The 25,113-nt window shown below is 34.6% G+C and overlaps 1 long non-coding RNA gene across 1 annotated transcript in view; it reads left to right on the forward strand.

The window, feature by feature from the left end:
- The window catches only part of LOC102152621, a 74,275-nt gene that overhangs the window by 43,749 nt on the left and 5,413 nt on the right, over positions 1-25,113 (forward strand). Inside the window, exon 6 of the long non-coding RNA XR_005380986.1 lies at positions 24,604-24,689. This is a non-coding gene — a long non-coding RNA (uncharacterized LOC102152621). The remainder of the gene's footprint in view (positions 1-24,603; positions 24,690-25,113) is intronic.

Genomic DNA, 25,113 nt, shown 5'->3' on the forward strand with positions numbered 1-25,113 from the left:
ATAAATGCCCAGGACATTCACTGTTTAATGATTTGTAGAGAGTCAATAATTAAATTTGAAGACAAGGGAATATAGTCACGGGGACAAGTTTCAGCTGATTTTGTAAGGTCAACTTTATAAAAAGTAATGACTTTAAAGTAAATAATTGATTCCTTTTTGAATGACCAATCACTTGGAAATTGTTTTGTAAAATAGAAAATATCGAAGCCTGATTTATTTTCAAAATCATTTCTTATAACGCATTTAAGTAAGCTGTATTGGGTTCATTCATTAAAGGAATGTGTGGTTCATTCATGCAAAGTGAACATCAAAGAATAGGCTTGGGCAGTGTGGATACTGTATTGTATTCTATATGTGAACAGTCCTACCTCCTTTCCAATGAGGAGTCCAGAGCAGTAAGCATTTTGCTCTTGGACGTAGAGGTTGAGAGAGCACAACTGAGCTGGCAGGGAGTCTCAGAAGCCTTCAGTTGCATACTAAGATTTAATCTAGTTAATAAAGGCATCTTTTGGATGTGTATATCATTTCAAGAAGAGAATAGCATTACAAATCATTCTACCGTACAGATTTAGTACATGCTGCAGAGCAACTGCAGAGCAATTTGTTATATCTGATGTTTTTAAAATATCAACAGCATTGGGAATTTGTAGATTATTTAAGAAACCGAGGAATGGTTTTCATAATGAACCCATCATCACTGCCTGGAGGAAGCCCAGGTTATAAGTGGAACAGGTAGGTCTTTTCATTTTGTGGAAATGTGCCATAGGCAGGCAGAGAAATAAGAGACTCTGGCCATCACCCCAAGGATATTCTGCCTGGGAAATGGGATCTCTGAACTGAAAATGATAGAAGACTAAGGACTCAATAGTCAATTAACTATTTAGTTTATTGTGATTCAACTAGCTGGTGTCAATGCTGGTAATGTCAGTAGTAACAATACTTCAAGTTTTTTTTTTTAACCCTTATTCGAATTAAAATTTTGACATCAAATTGCTCAACAAGAAGTTTAAGGAGCAATGCAGTGGATGCTGTGATGGCCTGGAATGCTCTGCCCTGACCCCTTCATCAGTGGACTTATTCCTTGTCAGCTAAGACAGCTGAGCTGCTGGAAGATGGCTCTCCACCATGGCTTCTCTTTGTGTTTCCTTGGCTCAAGACAAATGCCTGACCAAAGAACAAATCTCCTTTCCATGACTGAACAGCGTGAAGTGTGTAAGGGCTGGGCCTCCTAGCTCCAACTCAAAACTGGGGATTTGGAAAGAATGCAATCAGAAAATGAGTGACAAGGATGTCTGGATAAGGTATGTGGCTAGGTCTCTCCATTGGTCTCTCCAAATGTCCTGGGCAGGATGTGAAGACAGTACTGTCCCACATAAATGCTCACCATCAGTGACCTCTGGAAAAGTGGATAATATGATTCATTTTGTTGATATCAGTTACTTTTCCCCAGCTACTCCTGTCAAAGCCTGATGGGCTTATGAATAATGTGGCCATGGTAGCAGGGATGGAAGGACACATGGGCACAGCAATGTGGACATCCACTTACCAAGGTAACCTGGCTGTAGCCACTGGTGAGTGCCCAATCTGGCAGCAGCTGAAACCAACACAGAGTGTCCAGTATGGCAGCATTTCCCAGGGTGATCAGCTAGCTACTTGGTGGCAGGATGATTACCTTGGACCACTTCATCATGGAAGAGGCAAAGTTGCTGGAATAGATTCTTACCCTTAATATGGATTTGCTTTATCTGCCTGCACTGCTCTACAAAACCACCATTTATGAACTTATAGAATGTCTTATTTAATCTCATAGTATTCAAACATTATTGCTTACCATCACAGAACTTATTCATAGCAAAAGAAGTGTGGCAAAGGACCCTTGCTCATGGACTTCACTGGTCTTACCATGTTCCCCACCATGTTAAAGCATCATGCTTGATAAAATGGTAGAGGAGCCTTTCAGAGACTCAATTAGTCACTCAAGTAGTTGGCATTATTTACTCAAGTAGTTGGCAGTACCTTATGGGTTGGGGCAACGTCCTCTAGAAAGTGGTTTCTGATCTAAATCAATATCCAATATATGGTACTATTTCTCCCAGAGCTAGGATTTACATATGGAGGAATCAAGGAGGGAGGGGGAATGAGAATGGCTTCCATCACTATAACCCCATGGTACCCATTAGTAAAATTTTTACTTCCTATCCCTGCTCATCTGGAGGTCTTAGTTTCCAAAGAAGGAATGCTGCCACAGAAGATCAGGAGATCCAACAATGGTTCTACTGAAGTCAATATTGCCATCTGTTTTAGAAGGATTGTGGAATTCCGAATTTATTTTCTTTCCTGGATGTAAAATTGTTTTCCGTCTCTTTGATCTGTAACCACTGTGTTTGTTATCTGTAACTATACTTACATTTACATATAGAAAGTGAGAGAGTGAGAGAGGGAAGACAAGAGTGATCATGGTCCTTGGTCAATTTTTAAGAGACTGAGTGCCATTATTTCTGTAATTCATTGCCTCAGCAACATGGCAGGAAAAGCCCAGGCTTTGAGCCAGATGGGCAGCTGTGTTCAAATCCCAGTTCCTCAATTTACTAAATTACTTAATTTTTCCGAGACTTAGTTTTCTTATCTGTCAAACAAGGATGATGATACCTACCATCCATCTATTTTGTAAGTATGAAATAACTTAAAAAGGCAAATCACATCACAGACTCAGCATAATGCCTGGTTCGTCATCAGGAGGGACAGTCTTGGCTTTATGCCTGTTATCTTGGAATAATATTCAAAATGATATCAGTTAGTACTTATAACTTTATTAGTGATTATAATAATCACTACTAGCATTCCTTTTCCATCTCAGAAGCTAGCATGATAAATCGTATGCTCACTCTAATCATGATCGAATGTTGGTTTGCATTTGCCACTTTCTTATTGCTTATGGTAGGGAAGATTGCCCTGAAGTAGAATTTAAATGTAATGCTACCTCTCTGTCTCCTAAATCCAGGTTTTAGGTGATAATGGCAGCTCCTAGTTTTATGGTGAATGAAAAAGAGCATAGGTGTTGACATTTGTCTGGTATGAAAGTGCAAACTGATAATCTTATTTTAGGAGTTGGCTTAATTCAAATAAAATAGATAACTTGTGTCCCAGTAGAATTCTCAAGAAAGTTCTTAGAAATCTTAATGTAAGTGGGGCATTGGGTGGCTCAGTTGGCTAAGCATCTGCCTTTGGCTCAGGTCATGATCTCAGGGTCCTGGGATGGAGCCCCACATGGGGACTTCCTGCTTTAGTGGGGAGTCTGCTTCTCCCTCTCCTTTGCCCCTTCTCCTCTCCCTCCACCCCTCTGCTTATGTGCAGGCATGCACTCTCTCTCTCTCTCTCTCTCAAATAAATAAATAAATAAATAAATAAATAAATAAATAAATAAATATGTGTATATATATTTCTAATCTTAAGATAAGTAAAATGTAATCTACATTTTAAACATTAAGATGTGAAAGGTTTAAAAATATTCAGGAGAATCATTGTGGTATCACTTTTACCTGGAATGTCTTGTGCATCATTGCACACAGAAGATTCTAGGAGGTAGGTCTTTCAATGGCTTTCTCACTGTGCTCACCAGAGGTGAATAGTTGGCTCCTAGCCTTCTTCATAGTCTGAGGACATGATCTAGTCCTTTCTTTGCTAGACAATTTAGAGAAGAATGATCTGTCAGAGTATTTATAGAAGCCATTAGCATGATGAGTGAAATCTACGGATAACTGATGGCTCTTTAAAAATATGGCTTTAAGAAGAGAAAGAGAAACTCATAGGGTGTCTTTTCCAAATAGCAGGTTGCTATATTTGGGTGGTCTGAGGATTATGACAAATGTCAAGGACCGCACACCACACAAAAGCAGCTCATTATAGCTGCACACACAGAATGCCATGTTTAAGGTTGAGTGGCTGATTTTGTTGCAAACACTAATTTTCAGATTATACAATTTGAAAATTTTAATTAGCCATGAATCCTTCCAGAGACAATTTTCCTACATCTCTTTATAATACTGTAAAAATAAGTCAAATTCTGTTTCAATGACCCAAGAGCTCAAAATAAGGGTTTCTGTGTAATATTGATTGTTTCCTCCTCAAAAGTTAATTTTGAAAATTCATGTTTCAGAAGAATTAATGGCCCAATCCTGTGGTCGTTCTGCATTTCTAAATGTCATTAAAGTTAATGAATTCTGAAAATGAAAGGAATAAAGCTGGTCTTTCCCATTTGACTGAAATTTTACTATTTGGTAAAATAAGATCCAGTAAATCACTTAAATCTGTTGGTGATGTACGCCTTCTAAATGGCTGCTGCATTCATACACAACATCTTTATTGTTGGGAACATGATGTGGACAGGATGAGGGACAAAGTAATAAAGATTTATTTGACTACTTAGACTCAATATGTATCATATATAGAGAATGTGAAAATTCAGTGAATTGCCAAAAACACAATCCTTAGAAATGGAAGCATTCTGCAAAAGATTACATTCTTAGAAATGATGCCAAAAGACATTTTAGTGTCTGTGTATATGAAGTATATAAAAAAACATGTAAGTATAAAAGTATAAAAGTATAAGTATAAAAAATAAAATGTATAGTTATATATAATATGTAGTATGTATAATATATATAGCATGTATATAATTTAAATACGATTAGAGCATTCCAAAGGACAGAGACAATATCATTCTATATGATAAATGGCAGTGTTTCAGATGGACTATTAATTCACCTTCTTTGTTTAACTTTTGCATTTCTTTCCTCTATCGAGTAGGTAATATCAGATCATTTTCTGTCATATTGTGTGTGTGTTTTCCCTCTGAATCCAGATCTCCTCAAATCCATGTTTTAAAAAGTCCCTGTGGGGTAGTATGTTTTCCTTCAAATTCCATAATTCAGATATTTCTATGATTTTCATTCAGGAAGCCACAAGTTTGATTCTTTAATCTTTTCCTCTGTAGGCTGGTCTCAACCTACACCATCTAAAAGAAGAGGTACATTTCTACAACCTTGTGATTTATTTGTTAGAATATACACTTTGCATATGGAGACACTGAGGTAGAGAGAAATCAAGTGTCTTGTCCAAGGTCACCTCAAAGGCATAGGAACCAGAGCAGAACACTGTTTCAGTGCTTGGTTTGTGAACAGGCTGCCTTCTTAACATGCTTCCTGTGTTGGATAATCTCCAATATCATTTTATAGTTGTATTTGTTAATCATTCTTCCTGAGGAAAAAACTTGGTTTTAGCCAAGTTTCAATCCATTTCCTTCGATTTTAGAATCCACAGGTTGATTTTCTTTAAGACATCAATTTCTCTCTCCACCTTTCTACCTCTTCATGTCTCTAGTTCTCCTTGACATTTTAGAAGGTTACTTTATGCCACTGAATTTTCTTCTATCAAGTGGGAATCCATGGTTGAAACAAAAATTGAGAGCTAGGAGTTCAGTAACAAGCAAGTTGACTCATATCTTCCAATTTTTTGTGGGGCGTGAAACTGATCACCTAAACTGTCTGCACCTTAGTATCCTAATCTATAAAGTGAGGTTGTTTTTGCCTACTTTCTTCAGAAGTTTCATGTGAAAAATAAATTCAAAATCAATTTGATAAAACTCAATATTAAGAAAGAGTCACAAGAAAAATCAAGCCACCAATAGCCAGAGGAAAAGACTGCTTTATCATAGACAGCTAAGCCATGAGCCACCAAGCCCTGAGGCATCATAACATGGAAAGCTTAGACTAGTGGGGATTCACCAGAAATTCTGTAAATTCTTTCTAGCTATTAATTTAAACTGCACTTCCACCATGCAAAAAAAATTTTTCTTAAAGTTGGTTAATTTGATTCTAATTTTTCTTAAGTGGAGACTTCAGTAAGTAATGGGGCCTCTATTATGGTCTGAATTCAACTGGCTTTATAGCTCTGGGCAAATTAGGTAAGTTTCCTAAGCTTTTATTTTTAGATAACAGTAATAACCATTCCTTTTATTATGATAAAATGAGATTATATATATATATATATATATATATTTTAAATATTTTATTTATTTATTCATGAGAGACAGAGAGAGAGAGAGAGAGGCAGAGACACAGGCAGAAGAAGAAGCAGGCTCCATACAGGGAGCCCAACGGGGGACTCAGTCCCAGGACTGCAGGATCACACCCTGGGCCAAAGGCAGGCACTAAACCACTGAGCCACCCGGGGATCCCAAGATAATATATTTTTACAGTGCTTGGCGCTGTGCCTTGATATTGGTGGCATTTAATAAATGAGTTATTATTTTCCTTGTTTTATTCTAAGTAAAGACAGTATTTTCATATTTTTATTTTATGATTCAATTGTTTGACTAACTTCTTACGTGTGTATTTACCCTTGGCAGATGCACAAGAAATTTTTTTTGAACTGCCAATATACTTATTTAATAGAAATGTATTCACATTTTCTTGATAGTATCAATCCTGCCTCTCACTCTGGAACTCACCGTGACTCTAAGCTGAGGTCAAATAAAGGACTAAGTTTCTGGATTTCTGTGCTTAGCACACTGATTTTGTTGCTAGCTATGTTTTGGTCATGGTGTACCTGGTGCTTGGATTCTTAAACTCCTGTCTTTTTCAGAAGCTTAAAGTTTATGCTGTGTTATATGTTTTTGTAGTCAGACTCCAGTAGTTCATTTCCATTGTCAACTCAAGAAGTCAATTGCTCATATGGAGGGAAAATATGTAAAGCTTAAATGTCAAACCTAATAAGTAGTATTTCTATATAAATGTTAAGATTAAATCTTAGGTAGAGCAGAAAGATAAACTACTAGAATTTGTTGTCTTTCAAATTCTTTGCTGAAAAAAATTCCTTGCTGGCTTTTGAAGGAGAGATACCTTCTCAGTTCATTAAAATCCTGAATAAGTAAATTTAAAAACTGCTTTAGGAGGAAATTATCATTTCATATCATAAATTAAACCCAAATATTTCTATTTGAATAGAATTTGAACCAATGCTACATTGGTTCAGCATAATAATAATAATAATGACAATGATAAAAACCATTGGGGCTGGAGTAGAGGAAGAGAATCTCCATACTACTAGAATCAGGGGCTGAAATTCTAGTCTGGGTTCTATCTCCAGCAGTAACACTGGTCAAGGAAATTAACTTCATAAGACCTTGTTTCATCATCTGCAAAATAAGTAGATTAGGTGTTCTTCAGATTCCTTCCAGCAATAAAGTTTTATGATCTTGTTAGACATTTTGGTAACCTGGGTTTTAGTCTTGACCTACTTATGTGAACTCAGAAACTGACATAATATTGGTTTTGTTTTTGTTTTAAGATTTCATTTTATTTATTCATGAGAGACACAGAGAGAGATAGAGAGAGGCAGAGACATAGGCAGAGAGAGAAGCAGGCTCCATGCAGGGAGCCTGATGTGGGATTCGATCCCAGGACTCCAGGATCACACTCTGGGCCGAAGGCAGGTGCTAAACTGATAAGCCACCCAGGGATCCCCCAATGTTGGTTTTGTTTAATCATACTTGATATGAGTTTAAAATGTCAGTTCTAGGATATGAGGCAGAATAGATGATAAAAGACCAGTGAGTGGTTTTTTTCTACAAATTTTTATTATTAAGAATGAAACCCATAATTAGTCACACTACAAACACCATCGAACTAAGCAACCATTTTTTAATTAAAGTCCACAATTGTCTCATATAATAAATAAGCTCAAAAAGCTAATTAAGCACTGTTCTAGGAAGGCAGTTAAAGCTGATGAGAATGTGATCTTTAAATTTTCTTAAGAAACCAAATCAAATCAAACAAAAACCAAAAACAACAAAAACAAAAAACCCCAACTCAAATAGGAAGAGAGTGGTTAAATACTATGTAGGACTGCTGGGAACAGAGAGAACAGATCATAAAAGTCTTGTACTTGCAGAAATTCCTTCTTTGCCAGTAGTATTTCGTGAGAGATTACTTCAGCCATAAAAACATGATTTAATATTTATATTTTTCAGTTCATGTCCCTACCCCAAGATTTCTCTGAAAGAGACCTGCTATGTACCACAAAGCTTCAAGATTGCTCAGTAGAGCATCTTTTATCCAGCATTTTCATTAAGCCCTAGGGAAATTTTCCATGTCCTTGCTGAACTCACAGATATATAGAATCTTTCTTGCCTAGAATTCCTAATTTGGAACATAGAGTTAGGATCAAACTGCATTGTGCTGCATACTAAGATCAAAGCAGTGTACTTTTTTTTATATGAGCTGTGTTGAGTCATAATCTGCACTCTCTTCACAAAGAGTGACTTTTGTAACACTCTTGACTGCTCAAGAAAATAAGGATAGTCCAAGATATACTTTCCATAAATTAAAAAAAGAAAAAAGCCTCACTGACACTTTCTCTGCGGATACACATTGTATACCATGTCATGTTTTGATTAAAGTATAAGTAATCCAGTCTCAAAACTCTCAATGAAAATACCATGGCACTTATAAAGTTGTTTAAATGTATGAACTTAGAATCACAATATAAAGAATTCACTCTATCAGTCATTCAATACATATTTATGTAAGCACACAAATGTTCTAAAGAATGATAAAGATAGAATCCCTAAACTCAAGAAACTTCCATTCTAGGGAGGACCAGTCAAGTACATACCAATTATACAGTGAAGTCATACTTGTTAGAACAGCTGTGTGATGGGCTAACAGTTATTAATATAAGAAGAGTGCCAGCTTATCTCTACCTGTGCATAGTAAAGAAGTCACTGGTTTGGTCCCCTCCAGTCTCTCTGTCCTGTCTAAGGAGGAATTTTCTTGCCAAATGAGCTGTTGGGTGTTTGAGATGAAATACTGAGAGGAAAGGAGCAGGGAAGGAGGAAAGAAAATGCTGATAGGGATGAAGATTAGAAGATTTATCTTGGGAGGAAGAATTTTGAGGAAAATAGCCACAGTTTATGAGGGCAATACATTAGGGATAGGAAGCAAGGGGATTTTTACAGCTATTGCTGGGGGGCTAAAAGTCTCCTAAGGTGTCTGGGAAAACAAAAGTGTTGATTGATTTTGAAATTATTTTTGGCTACATAGGTTCTCTTAACCACTGTATTGTTTCGGAACTGAGTCAGGCAGGCCATAATTAATTCTTTATAGTATTTACTGGAAGATATAGTATTTACTGTAAGCTTATGGAATATAATTGAAGTAAGAGAAGCAGCATTTTCCCTAGTGCTTGAAGGACTAGGAACTTTCTAGATGCAGATGTGTGTCAGTCAAGCCCCAGGGGATAAGTATAAGCCAATCAAGCAAGGTAGAGGTGTTGGGAGATATAATTTTGTTAATATATGTACTGTGAATATAGTCTCTATTCTACCACTGCCGTTTCAGGCTGTTAATATTAAATCCTGAGTTTTTAAAAAAAAAATAATTTTAATAATATTAAATCCTGAGTTTTTTTAAAAAATAATTTTAATAATTTTAATATAGTTTAATAATATAACTTAGTGCTTTTCACATTCTTTTTTTCAGATTTTTTGTTTTGTTTTGTTTTGTTTTGTTTTTTTGAGAGACAGAGAGAGAGAATGTGCAAATGAGGGGAGGGCCAGAGAGAAAGGGAAAGAATCTTGAGTAGACTCCCTGCTGAATGTGGATCCTGATGTGGGGCTTAATCTCATGACTTCAAGATCATGACGTGAGTAGAGTTCAAGAGTTGGATGCTTCATTGACTGAGCTACCCAGGCACCCATTTTCATTATCATCTTAAACATTTTTAAATATATGCTTTAGTGTATATTTACATTATTATATAGTATATTCACATTATTGTAAAACAGAACTCCAGAACATTTTATCTTATAAATCTAAAATTCTATACTCATGAAACAACAAATACTCTTTCCCTCCTCATCCTTAACCCCTGGCAACCACAGTTCTACTTTCTCTTTATATAATTCTAACTATTTTACATATCTCAAGTAAATGGAATCATACAATATTTGCTTTTTTTGTGACTGGTTTATTTCACTTAATATAATGTCCTCAAGGATGATCTATGTTGTAACATGTGACAGGATTTCCCTCCTTTTTAAGGCTGAATAATATTCCATTGTGTGTATATCTACATTTGTTTATCCATTCATTTGTCTACATTTGGGTTGTTTCTACCTCTTGGCTATTTTGAATAGTGTGGCTATGAGCATGGGTTGCAAATATCTCTTTGAGAAATTGCTTTCAATTCTTCTGAATATGTACCCAGAAGTGGGATTGCTTTAACTTTTTGAGGAAACTTTATACTGGTTTCCATAGTGGTTGCACCATTTTTACAATCTCATCAGTAGAGAACAAGGGTTCCATTTTTTTCCATATTCTCTCTAACATTTGTTATTTTCTGTTTTTTAATTTTATTTTCTCTTTTTATAGTAACCATTCTACTTGGTGCAAGATGATATCTCATTGTGGTTTTCATTTACATTTTTCTTTTTTTTTAAAGATTTTATGTATTTATTCTTGAGAGATTGAGAGAGAGAGAGAGAGAGAGAGAGAGGCAGAGGGAGAAGCAGGCTCCACACAGGGAGCCCGATGTGGGACTCGATCCTGGAACTCCAGGATCATGCATCATGCCCTGGGCCAAAGGCAGGTGCTAAACCACTGAGCCACCCAGGGATCCCCTCATTTACATTTTTCTGATGTATTGTGACATGGAACACATTAATATGCTTATTGGCCTTTTTTTTGCCTTTCAATGTCTTCAAGGTTATCTTTTATTACTCTTCTAAAAACTACTTTTATTTTATTTTATGATATATACAAATATATATTGACTTTTTCTGTTGCCATTGTATCCAGAAACTTTGTTAAATTTACTCATTAATTTTAATAGCATGTCTGTAGATGCATATGGATTTCTATACAGCCATTTTATCTTAAATGATGACCATTTCATTATGCCTTTTATTTATCCTTCTTACCTCTTCACATTGAGATCTTTGGTAAATTGTGGGGCACCTGGGTGACTCAGTGGTTGAGCATCTGCCTTTGACTGCTCTCATAATCCTGAGGTCCTGGGATCGAGTCCTACATCAACTTTTCTGCGGAGAACCTGTTTCTTTCTCTACCTGTGTCTCTGTGTCTCTCTCTATGTCTCTCATGAATAAATAAATAAAATCTTTAAAAGTAATTTTTAAGAAAGATACCTGGTAAATTGTTGAATAGAGGTGGTCATAGTTGTGGCCATTGTCTCCCAATTTTAAAGAAAGTTTTCAATATTATACTACTGAATATATTGTTTAGTATAAGGCTTTTTGTTTGTTTTTGGATAATTTTTGTCAGATTAGAGTTACTTCTCTTTCTATTTTGCTAAGGATATTTATAATGAATGAGTGTTGAGTTTACTCAAATACTTTTTATACAACTAACCATACAATCATAATTTTTCATTTGTTGTACTTCCCATTTTAAAAGAATATTTTAATTAGCTGCTAACTCCACATCTACATATGGCTTAAATAAAGACAGGCATAACCAGTCAAATGGGAGAATAATCCATTTTGTAGTCAAGAGAAGTTGTATGTCTTTTTTCAAGGGTGGTTTGAGTTCTTATTCTTTGGCTCAGCTATATATATTTTGTCCTGGGTGATATGTTGAGAACTCTATTCCTACCACTTATATGGAAATGATTGTATTATATTCTGTGTTGCACTAAAAACACAGATTATAAATGTGTATTTATACATTATGTGTACAGTATATGTATTTATACACATTTATAATATAATGTGTATCTCTTGAACTTTAGCTTTACCTTCAATAACCCTTCTGAGTACTCTCTCTTTGGATCTGGCCTCTACTCCAGTTATTAAAGTATATGTACATTTTTGTTTACCTCTAGGACTGGCGCTTGATATCAAATCCCAACCTAGGTGGCTATGACCCTGATTTCCTGCTTTGTTTTTGATAACTTCTCCTTGAGATCTGAAGCCTGCCTTTGTCCCACTAGTTCTACATTGGAATGGTTTCCCAACACGATTATATCATCATCCTTCAGCTTCATAGTATTATCATAAAGACTGACCTCCACCCCTAATAGATCAAACCTTTTAAATATAAATATGTGCCTGAAAACAACCATTTTTCCTTAGCCACTGTGATTTTGTTACTGGCTATATTTTTGGGGATCCAGCTGAACAACTGAGTTACTCACCCTAGACTTGGCCTCTTCTTTACTTTGTTTACTTTTCTCTCTCTTTCCATTCCAGAATGCTTTGTGGTCTTACATATGTTTTTAGATAAATTTAAATATTTTAAAAGCAATCATCAAGTGATGATTCACAGGACCACTGAACATCTAATTCCAGAGAACCACAGAAGAAAACCCTCCACTCTCTCAAGTCATAGCAAGTGCAGTTCAGTGTGACCAGTGGAATAATTTTGTTTTTATATATGGAAAGAGTCAGTTCATTTACGAAGTACATGGTCTACAATTTTTCTCTCTATTCTCTGCTACTGACCACTATGAAACTTTGTGAAGAGACTGAGAAAGAAGCTGATGGCTTGTGCCTCTTCCTGGAAGGGTCCTTCATTGCAACATTTTCAAGTTACTTGGGGGACACTCAGACCATCATGATTTCCTGGAAGGAGGTTCAAAAGACATCTGATATAAATTTCTGGAGCCCTTTTCACTTTGGTCTGATTCTACAATAAATAAAAGACTAATGGATTTCCCTTCTATTGAGGCACACTTATGATGATCTCTTCTCAAGCTTTCCATCCCCATGGAAAGATGGGGACAAAGATGTTGACTAGGATTTGAAAGACTCATCCATAGGAGTGTTAGGATTAGGTACTTGGCAGCTAGCAGGTCTCCTCAATTTACAATGACGATGTTAGTTGTAAAAATACGCAGGATTCCTTTTTAGTGCCCTAAATATCATTCTGTTTTATTCACAACTGTACCTTAATTATTAAATTAACAGTCTTTCAATGATTTCACAAATTGTGATACATAATTAAATGTAAGTATGGAGAAGACTATTGCTTTTGATTTTAGTATAACCACTTACATGACTACAGCTGTGTAATATTGCCAATTAATTTTCTTTAAAGTTTTCATACATTTCTTTCGAAGTGTTAACATTTTATATGTAGAAAACTTTTATTATAAATAATTCTGATATACTTACTACCTAAACAAGAGAAGAGAATTGCTTTCCTAATAGGATATGTTCCCAGTAATGAGGTAGGTATCTTAAAAAAGCTAAATAAATAACAAGTAACACCTTATATTTACCTTGCTGTAGGTGAATAAATAAAGTGACAGAGAAATAAATTATTTTTCCTGCTAGCTAAGCACAGAGTCAACCTTTCTTAATAAGGTGATGAAGCAACAGAGCAATACTTTATTTGCTTTTCACCTTTAGTATGAGAGAATCGCATACTAAAGAAGTAAGCTTTCAACTCTAGAATTACAGAATACATGATATCACTGGCTGTTTTAATTCATATATTCACTCCACAGTTATTTCTTTAGTTTCTAGTTAAATATTCTTTGTCTTAAAAAATGCATTAAGATCAAATTATAAGGCTTTATGACCAAATTGTAAGAATCTAAAAATAAGTTATTTTAAAGCCATAGCACGTTGACACTATACTTATCTGTGCAAGGTAGTATGTTTTATTTATTTTTTACAATTACAATTCAGTGGTATTAAATACATTTATATTGTTGTGCAACCATCACCACCATCCAAGGAAATAAATATACCTCTCTACTGATTGCAGCATTATTCACAATAGCTAAGATATGGAAGCAACATAAGTGTCCAATGAATGGATGGATAAAGAAATTGTGACATATATATGTCATATATATATAATGGATTTTATTCAACCATAAAAAACTGAAATTTTGTCATTGGTGACAACTTGGATGGATGTCAAGGGTATTATGCTAAGCGAAATAAGTCAGACAGAGAAAGACAAATACTGTATGATCTCTCTTATATGAGGAATCTAAACACTATCAATAACAACAATGCACCAACCTCATGGATACAGAGAGGATATTGGTGGTTGCCAGAGGTGGGGGGGATGGGGTGGGAAAATATGGGTGAAGGGAGTCAAAAGATAAAAAGAAAAACAACAGGCAAATACTGTAGATATCTGTTATATGTTAGTTCAATACATTAAAATTGCGTATATTTTATAGTAAGTGATAAAGAGGAAACATGATCTCATCTCTTTTGCACCGTATGGAATATAACAAGATATAGACAGATAATTCATAAACTTCTAATTATAATGATGCCTTGAGAAAGGGACAAAATTTAAGTGTTTTTAGTTCTGACATGAATCATATAATTCCATCTCTAATTAGAAAAAAAAAAAAAAAAGACTCAGGATGCCTGGGTGGCTTAGTGGTTGAGTGTCTGCCTTCAGCTCAGGGCATTATCCCAGAGTCTCAGGATCGAGTCCCACGTCAGGCTCCCTGCATGGAGCCTGCTTCTCCCTCTGTCTATGTCTCTGCCTCTCTCTCTGTGTGTGTGTCTCTCATGAATACATAAATAAAATCTTTAAAAGAGAAAAAGACTTAAAGTACTCTTCAACAGGTTATGTATTCCAGTTGGCTCTTTCTCTGTTACTGAAATTTCCTGCACAAAGGAAGGCATAGTACCATTGTTTACAGTACATTTTTAAGATCAAGCACTGAAGCAATGGGCAATGTTCTGATGTTGAAATAGAAAAGATTTTCAGGAATACGGTATTTCAGCTTTGTGGAAAACAGAAAAATGACTCGAAAAATCATCTGATGGCTAACTTCGTGGTATGTTCTTAGTTACTTGAATGCTTGAGCAGCTCACTGGAGTTTACTCAAGGGGCTTGTGTTTTGACATTGTTTATTATTACATTTTTAAAGTAATAAATTAGCTTGTATAATACCTCTTATCCAATACATTCGTTTACCCTAATCAGTTGTAGACATTGGTAATGTTCCCCTATTAAAAACTTTTACCTGGGAGTAGGTAAAATAATGTGTAAATAAATCATTCTGCAATCTGTATTACAAATAATATAAGCCTAGCTCAAAAATAGTGCAGGTAGGATATCTATCGATTTGAATCAATAATGCTGACCATAAGATTTAATGGAGAATTAAGGTAACAATTATTTCCTTTGACCCTGCTAGTACTTCTACCTTTTTTTGAAAAAAAAATTAAGAAATTTCCAAATTAAACATTTCAAAATTATCACCACAGTATACCCCAATTAGTTATACAAATATTGGACCTTAAAATTGGAAGTTTTTTAGTATCAAAACTGAAGATCAAATTATTTCCATTTTGAGCAATGAAGGAGTTGATGGGTAGTGGCTGCTTGCCTGTGTAAAGAAGGGTCATGGGGCTCAGTCTGATGTCAGCAAGGAAATCCCTTGATTTGTTATCAGTGCTTGCCATGGGTGCTAAGGAGGGAGGCCAGCATGAGGGTATTGGTTTAATATCCTTAATCTAATCCAGAGCTTCACTTTGAAAATAAGGAATGTGATGCCCACAAAAAAACCATGTTTCTTACCATGATACTCATTAGTTTTCAGATTCATCATCTAAGAGATGTATAAAGCCATTTAAAATTTTTTTTGATTTTTTTTTCTCTGAGATAATTTCTTGCTTCTTTCAATTCCTGTTAATAATGCAGAACTGTTTTCATTTTGTTTTCCTTTCTGGCATTATCATCAAGGAAATGAATTTAATTCATCTTTTCATCCTAAATTTATTCTGCATCATGCTTTTAAATTAATTTTTTTCCTTCGATACTTCTGTTCACACTTAGACATCTATGTCTTTCATGGTCTCTTCTGATCAAATATTTGTTTTCTGTTTCCAGTTTTGTTCCTAATCAAGAAAATTGACATATAACTCTGTGAATTTATTTTTATTTATTTATTTAAATATTTATTTATTCATTCACGAGAGATACAGAGAGAAAAAGGCAGAGCCATGGGCAGAGGGAGAAGCAGGCTCCCGGCGAGGAGCCTGATGGGGGACTCGATCCCAGGACCCTGGGATCACACCCTGAGCCGAAGGCAGATGCTCAACTGCTGAGCCACCCAGGCATCCTGATACTATGAATTTAAAGTGTAAAATGCATTGATCTGATACACATACATTGTGATATTATTACCACAATAACTTCAGCTAACACCTCCATCACATCACATTTTTATCTTTTTTTTTTTTTTTTTTTTTTTTTTTGTGGTCAGGGCATTTAAGATCTATTGTCTTAGCAACCATCAAGTATATAATACAGTGTTGTTGATTATAATCACCATGCTGTCGGTTACATCCCCAGAATTTATTCATCTTATATCTGAAAGTTCAAACCATTTGAGCAACATCTCCCCAAATTCCCCCTCCACCATGCCTCAGCATTCTACTTTCTGTTCCTATGAGTTTGGCTTTTTAAAATTTCACATACAAGAGAGATCATGCAGTATTTGTCTTTCTCGTCTGACTTATTTCACTTAGAATAACACCCTCAAGTTTCATCCATGTTGTTGCAGATGATGGAGTTTTCTTCTTTTTAAAGACTGGAAAACGTCCTATTTGTGTATACATACCACATCTTTTCTTATCCACTCATCTGTAGATGGACACTTGGTTGTTTCCATGTCTTGGAGACTCTGTTTTTATTTCCATTGGTTATATACCCAAAAGTGGGATTGCTGGGTCATATGGCAGTGTTCTTTTTAATTTTTGAGGAATCTCCATGCTGTTTTCCACAGTGGCTGTACCATTTTACATTCTTACCAATAGTTCCTTTTTCTCCACATCTTCACGAACACCTGCAATCTCTTGTCTTTTAGATGACAAACTTTTCTAATAGAGGTAAGGTGACATCTCATTGTGGTTTTGATTTGCGCTTCTTTGATATTTAGTGACATCAAGCACCTTTTCTTGTGTCTCTTGGACATCTGAATTCCTTCTTTGGAAAAATGTCTATTCAGTTCTTCTGTCCATTTAAAAAACTGGATTGTTTATTTACTATTGAGTGGAATGAGTTCTTGGTGTATGCAGGATATTTACCCCTTGTCAGACATATGAAATACAAATATTTTCTCCCATTCTGTAGGTTCTCTCAACACCTTTTGTTGCTTTTGCTTGCAGTGTTACATCCAAAAAATCAGTGCCAACATCAATGTCAAGAACATTTTTCCCTATGTTTACTTTCAGGAATTTTATAGTTTCAGGTCTTACATTTATGTCTTTAATTCATTTCCGGTTAATTTTTGTGAGTGGTATAAGATATGAGTCCAGTTTCATTCTTCTGTATATGATTCTTCAGTTTTTCCAACACCATTATTGAGGAGGCTATCTTTTCTTCATTGAGTATTATTGGCTGTCTTGTCAAATATTTGTTGACCACATATGTGCTTTTTCCCCCCTTGGCTCTTTATCTTGTTCCATTGGTCTATATGTTTAATGTTATGCGAGACCATATTGTTTTGATTACTACAACTTTGTAGTATAGTTTGAAAACAGGAAGGATGATGTTTCTGGGTGTGTTCATTCAGAAGAGTTAAAATGATCAATTATTATTTTTTTAATAATAAATTTATTTTTTATTGGTGTTCAATTTGCCAACATACAGAATAACACCCAGTGCTCATCCCGTCAAGTGCCCCCCTCAGTGCCCTTCACCCATTCACCCCCATCCCCCACTCTCCTCCCCTTCCACCACCCCTAGTTTTTTTCCCAGAGTTAGGAGTCTTCATGTTCTGTCTCCCTTTCTGATATTTCCTACCCATTTCTTCTCCCTTCCCTTCTATTCCCCTTCACCATTATTTATATTCCCCAAATGAATGAGAACATATAATGTTTGTCCTTCTCCAATTGACTTATTTCACTCAGCATAATACCCTCCAGTTCCATCCACGTTGAAGCAAATGGTGGGTATTTGTCATTTCTAATGGCTGAGTAATATTCCATTGTATACATAAACAAATGATCAATTATTGATGTCAATGTAGTATGAATAAATTTTGTTTTTGCTGCAGGCTACACATTTTACTGTAATTGGTACTATAAAATCATGGTTTTAAATGCTTAATTGAGCTCTAGTTTCTGTCTTAGCTTACAGGTTTCTTTTTCTCTGAAGCTAAGCTTCTGCCAGTCTGCCTTGTTTTACCTTCTGACTCACTTTCATGCTTTGATCTAAAATCCTCCATAGATACCATTTATCAAAATAGCTGGGTCTAATGTTCAAGAAAAGTTTTCAATTATTGTTGAGATGATATGAAACACAATAAAATGTAAAACCTAAAAAAGGATTGGTTTTGGCTAGGGTCTTTTGTGGTTCTATACAAATTTTAGGATTTTTTGAATCTGTGAAAAATACCATCAAAGTTTTAATAACAATCACATTGACTCTATAGATGGTTTTGATTAGTTTTTAACAATGTTAATTCTTCTGATCCATGAACATGGGATATATTTCCATTTGTTTATATCTTCTTCAATCCTTATGTTTAATTTTTTGACAAATCATCATACTGTTTTTCACAGTACCTGCTTTGTTTCATATTCCCACCAGCAATGTACAAGTATTCTGATTTCTCCCTATCCTTCTTGACTTTCATTTTTATTTATTTATTGTTTGTTTGTTTGTTTTTGTAGTAGCCTCCTAGCCAGTGTGAAGTAACATCTGATTGTAGTTTTGATTTGCTGTTCTCTAAAAATGAGTGATGTTGAACATCTTTTCATGTACTTATTAGCCATCTGTGTATCTTCTTTGGAGAGATATCTGCTCAAGTTCTTTGCCCATTTCTAAATTGGATTATTTGTTTTGCTATTTTGGTGAACTGTAGGAGTTTTTTATCTATTCTGGATATTAATCCCTCATCACATATATAATTTGCAGTTATTTTCTTCCATTCTATGTGTTGCTTTTTCACTCTGCTGATAATGTCCTTGGACACACAATTTTTTTTTTTTTAAATTTTGATGAGGTCCAATTTATCAACTTTTTTTTCTTTTATTGCCTGTGCTTTTGGTATTATAGCCAAGAAAGTCAATCCAATATCCAAATCCAATATAATGAAGCTTTCATCCTATGTTTTCTTCTAAGATTTTAATAGTTTTAGCTTGTGCATGTTGTTGATCAATTTTGGGGTTTTTTTTGTGCATGGTTAAGGTAAGTATACACTTCACTCTTTCACATGTGGATATCCAGTTTTCCCAGCACCATTTGTAAGGGTTTATTTCTGGGCTTTCTATTCTATTTCATTGGTCTATATGTCTGTCTTTATGCTAGTATCACATTGTTTTGATTAATATAACTTTGTAGTAAGTTTTGAAATCAGGAACTGAGTCTTTCAAGTCTATCATTTTCTTCAAGATTGTTTTGACTATTTGGTTATACCTTTAGATTCCTTATGAATTTTAGGGTATATTATTCTATTTCTACTAAAACAGTAATGGGAATTTGATAGGAATTACATTACATCTCCAGATCACTTTGGGTAGTATTGACATCATAATATTGTCTGCCAATCCATGAACATGGGATGTCTTTCCACTTATCTGTTTTCTTTACTTTGTTTCAACAGTGTTTTCTAATTTTCAAAGTACAGATCTTTCATATCTTTGTTAAGTTCACTCCTGAGTATTTTATTCCTTTAGATACTGTTGCAAATGTCATTGTTTTCTTAATTTCATGTTCAAGGTGTTAATTGTTAATGCATAGAGACACAAGTAGTTGTATGTGGTAATTTTGTACCTTGAAACTTTAATATGTTTTAATTAACCTTTTCAATTTAAGATAGTTGTAGGTTCATATACAGTGGCAGAGAATAATAAAGAGACATTTCATATACCATTTTTTCAATGTTCCTCAATAGTAACATTTTACAAAACTAGAGTATAGTACAAACAGATAGTTGATAATGCTGAAATCCACCTAACTTATTCATATTTCACTTGTTTTGTATGTATGTGTATGTGCTTGATTCAATGCAGTTTGATTATATATATATATTTTTTTCATGGATCCACCACCATAATAAAGATATGAACAGTTCACCTCCATAAGTGTTCCTCTATTGCCATTTTATAAATGCTCTTTCCTTCCTTTCTTCCTAGCTCTTGGAAACCATTAATGTGCTTTCCATCCATTCAATTTTATTATTTCAAAAATATTGTATCAGTGAATCATACAGTGTGTAACTTTTTGGGGTTAGCTTTTTTTTTTACTGAGCACAATCCTCTGGATATTCATCCAAGTTCTTGTATACATCAATAGTTCATTTCTTTTCATTACAGAGTAATATTCCATGATATGGATGTATTAGTTTGTTTAACCATCCAGTCAAGGAAAGACACTTGGGTTATTTCCAGCTTGGGGCTATTTAAATGAATTTTATATGAAAGTCTGTGAATAAGTTTTTGTGTGAACATAACTTTTCATTTTTCTGGAATGAATAACCAAGACTCAATTTGTTGGGCTACAGGGCAGTTGTATGTTTAGAATCAAAATAAACTGTCAAAATTTTTCCAGAATCATTTGTACTATTTTATATATTCTCACCAGAAATGTATGAATGATTCAGTTGCTTTGCAAGCTCAGTTACATTTTGTGTTGTCACTACATTATACTATGGCTATTCCTATAAATGTGTAGTGATAGCTCATTATAGTTTTATTTTGCATTTTCCTAAGGCTAATAAATTTAAAATATTTTTCTTTTTTTAAAGATTTTATTTATTTATTTATTCATGAGAGACAGAGAAAGAGAGAGAGAGAGAGAGAAAGAGAGAGAGGCAGAGACACAGGCAGAGGGAAAAACAGGGTCCATGCAGGGAGCCCGATGCAGGACTTGATCCTGGTTCTCCAGGATCACACCCTGGGCTGAAGGCGGTGCTAAACCGCTGAGCCACCAGGGCTGCCCTAAAATATTTTTCATGTGCTTATTTGCCAGTTGTATATCTTCTTTGGTGAAATGTCTGTTCACACCTTTGGCTCATTTTGATTTATATTCCTTTAAAAAAAAAACTGTTGAATCTTAGAAATTCTTTATCTATTCTAAATTTTTGTCCTTTGTTAGATATGTGATTTGCAAATGTTTTCTCCCAGTCTTAAACTTTTTTAAAAAAAATCCTCTTTATAAGACCTTTCATGGAGTAAGATCTATTTGTTTGTTTGATGAGGTCCAACTAATTATGACATGTCTTAAACTGAGAATTGGTCTGGGCACATAGTATCAAATGCTTCTATGCTAAAAAGAAAAAATATTGGAATGAAGAAGTAAGTCAGAGAGGAACTAGTAAATTTACTTTATAAAAAATTTACTTACATTCAATTTAGGTAACAGGCTGTATTATTAGTTTCAGGGGTAGAATTTAGTGATTCAACAGTTGCATATAACACCCAGTGCTTGTTGAAGGAGGGCACTTGATGCAATGAGTAAATTTATTTCTAATTTATGTTTGTGGTTTCTACTGTTGATATCTTGATCATTGTTAGATCTGGAAATAGTAGCATCTCATATTTTTAAAATATCTTCTACATTGCACAGAGTGTTATAGGAACACATAGGAAAAATATTTACTGTGTTTTATGGGTTCAAGAGCTAAAGAATAGAAAGGAGTTAGCAAAAAGTGCAGAATGTGAGGGAATAGAAATGAGTAGGAGGATGATAGGATAAAATGATCTGATGTAGCATTTTTCAAAGTGAAGCCTGTAGATTCCTGAGATGCTTAAGTCATCATTTGCCTTTTAAGCTCTGTTAAAATTTGCACTGATGGTACTACAGTAATGGTTGATGCAGAAGCAGAATGGTTAAAGCTGCTAGAACTGTAGCATGAATCAAGGCAGTGACATCAAACTGTACTGGAAGTTATTATAATTTTTATCATCATGCACTTGCAAGAGAAAGACTATCCTTACATATCTAGAAATATAGTCTTTTCAACAATGGTACTAGAATAATTAGATAATTGTATGCAAAAAATGAACCTTTACCTAAACTTTATAACTTACACAAAAATTCCTCAAAATGGATTATAGATGTAAACATAAAAAATACAACCATAAAACTCTTCTATGAAGATATTGGAGAAAATCTTCAGTATTGAGGCTAGACAAAGTGTTCTTGAACATGGCACCAAGAGCACCACCCACGAAAGAAAACATGATAATTGTACTTTGTCAAAATTAAAATCTTTTACTTCATAAAAGATACTGTTAAAAGAATGAAAAAAACAAGATATTGACTGGAGAAAATACTTGAAAATCATAAATTTGATAAAACACTTGTATCTGGAATGTGTAAAAATCTCTCAAATTTCAACAGTAGAAAATCAAACAAATCAATTTAAAAATGGGCAAAAGACTTCAACACTTCATCAGAGGATAAGAGAAGGTTAAGTAAAGACATGATAGATGTTCAAAAATTATTTGCCAGTAGAGAAATGCAAGTTAAAACCAGGATGAGATACTACTACACATCAATTAGAATGGTTAAAATAAAAATACTGACAGTATCAAGTTTGGTTAGGATGCAGCGTGGTTAGGACTTTCATATATTGCTAGTAAGAATGCAAAAATGGGACAGCCACTCTGGAAAACAGTTTGGCAGTTTCTTATAAAGTGAAACATAGACTTACCATATGACCCAGCAATCTCATTCCTATGTATTTACCCCAAAGAAATGAAAACTTATGTTCACACAAAAGTCTTTACATGAATATTTATAGCTGCTATATTCAGACTTCCCCCAAACTGGAAAAAATTTAAATATTCTTCCATGGGTAAATGGTTGAACAAAATATGTTTCATTCATAAAAAGGAAAACTACTTAGCAGTTAAAAGGAACAAGCTATTGTAACAGACAATAACTTGGATGAATCTTGAAGGTACTAGATATCGGGTGAAAGAAGCTGGTTTCAAAGTATCACATGCTAATGTATTTGATTTATCAAAAAGATTACACAATAATCTCAGAAACCAGTGGTTGCCAAAGATTGGGAGTGGGGGCAGGTTGTGATTACAAATGGGTATCCCTAAGAGGTGTTGCAGGGTAAGAGAGCTATTTTGTATCCTAATTGTGGTACTGGTTTTATGAATCTGTGCTCATAGGACTGTATACCAAAACAAATTCAATTTTACCACTTATTAACTTAAAATTTCTAAATACTAAAATAGACATATTCAAGGAAAAAAAGAATGTCCATCATGAAGCAGTAAAAAATATTAATTTTTATGAAATCTCAATCCCTGAGTACATACCTTTTTTGTATTTTAAGTGATGTAATAGTAAATATAAATAAAACCTTCGCACTGCCTACAGACATATTATGGTTGCCTCCAAAGAAGAACATCTTTGTGATTGTTTTTGTTGCAGGCAGAACTAACCACTTTCTGCATGAAACACCAATTTTTAGTTGATATAACGACTTAGAAACTATTTTTTCAGCTTTGAGTATTTGGCAGGCATTTTTTTGGAAATGATCAGTGTGACCACAAAGTACCTTTGCATGTTAATTAAAAGAAGTCTTGTGTTCTACTTCGTTCTCCAGCCTAATTTTTATTTTCCCCACATGTTCTTCTAGACATCTTCTCTCATGTTGAGTTGAAGGTACTGAATCTGTAGCTTTGAGAACCTCTGTTTACTTTAGGTCCAGCCAGCCACAGTAAAAAAATTAAAAATAGCTACTAGAGATTTTCATAATAGCTTCCAACATCATATTCAGAGGGACATAAGGGAATTTAACAATTTGTGTGGAGGTTGGATGGGAGTATACAGAAAATATCTGTTTAGTATGCATCTCGGTTCTCTGGCTACCCTGTAAATACCCATAGCTTAGCGATTAGTAAACATTATTTTAATTGCCTATTTACTTGTTGTCTTTCAGCACTAAACAGCACTCTTGGAAGGCAGGGATTATGTCTTATTAACCATGACATTTCCTAAAATTAGCATTGGGCTTGGTATAGAGTAGGACATTCGATACTTCTCCGATGAAACAACAGAATGAAGAAGTGAGAGAAAGACTAGTAAATTCACTTCTAATTTATGTTTATGGTAACTACTACTTGATATCTTGATCATGGTTAGATTTGAAAAGAATAGCATCTCATAATTTTTTGATCATCTCAGTATTGTCACATTTTTGCCAATGTTGATGCTAAATAAATATGCCATGAGGGGGGAGGGAGGTAATATGTGGCCAATAATACTTATTTTATAAGGATGTGGTAAGATAGGATATACATACATATGAGGCATTTAGCCTATACCCCCATATGTGATAACTGTTCTTTTTCTTACAACTGGCATAGAGACTGCAATAAAAAGAAAACTTGGCTCTCTCTGTTTCTACAGACACCCACCTTAGAAATTTCTGCTTGGAACCTATAGATAAATAATCTAAGGAAGACAAAATCACAGTAGCCCTAACCCAGTTCTAACTGTGACATTCCTTCATCAGGGCAGCAACAGAGAAAATGTTCATACTCCAGGAAGCCATGCATAGATGATTGTAGGTAGTCTTTGGACTAAGAATCTTATATTTACTATCCTGTCTTGTTGTTTTCTCAATTGCTAGGTAAAAGGAGGAGGACCAGGAGCTGCAAATATGTACCAGCCCCTTCCACACTGAGAACTTTGGTGTATCATATATTATTGATAGATGTAAGTAATACAAGGACATGGAGTTGTACCTGTTTTGATCATTCCTCTATCACCACAGCTTACTTCACAGTGGAGTCCAGTTCATATTTTTCCAATGAATAATTGCATTACTGTTATTTACATTTAAAATTTTAAAGAATTTTCCTTCATTAAGGCATATAGGTTTTTATTCCAGAAAATGTCCTACAGCAGATAATGTAAAAAAAAGAAAAAAAAAGAAAAAAAAAGAAAAAAGAAAAGAAAAGAAAAAAGAAAAGAAAAGAAGGTAGGGAACGGTGGTGGTGGGAGAGAGGTAGCTCCAAGGAAGTTTATGCAACTAACAGAGGCAGCATAAAAAGGCTTCTTGTAGAAGTGGTGTTAACTATTATAAAGGTTTGGCTAAATGGCAGTGGTTGCCCTGGTTTGGGAGGAGGGAAGGATGAAT

This window comes from Canis lupus, chromosome 29 (genome assembly GCF_011100685.1).
Source record: "Canis lupus familiaris isolate Mischka breed German Shepherd chromosome 29, alternate assembly UU_Cfam_GSD_1.0, whole genome shotgun sequence".
Lineage (NCBI taxonomy): Eukaryota > Metazoa > Chordata > Mammalia > Carnivora > Canidae > Canis > Canis lupus.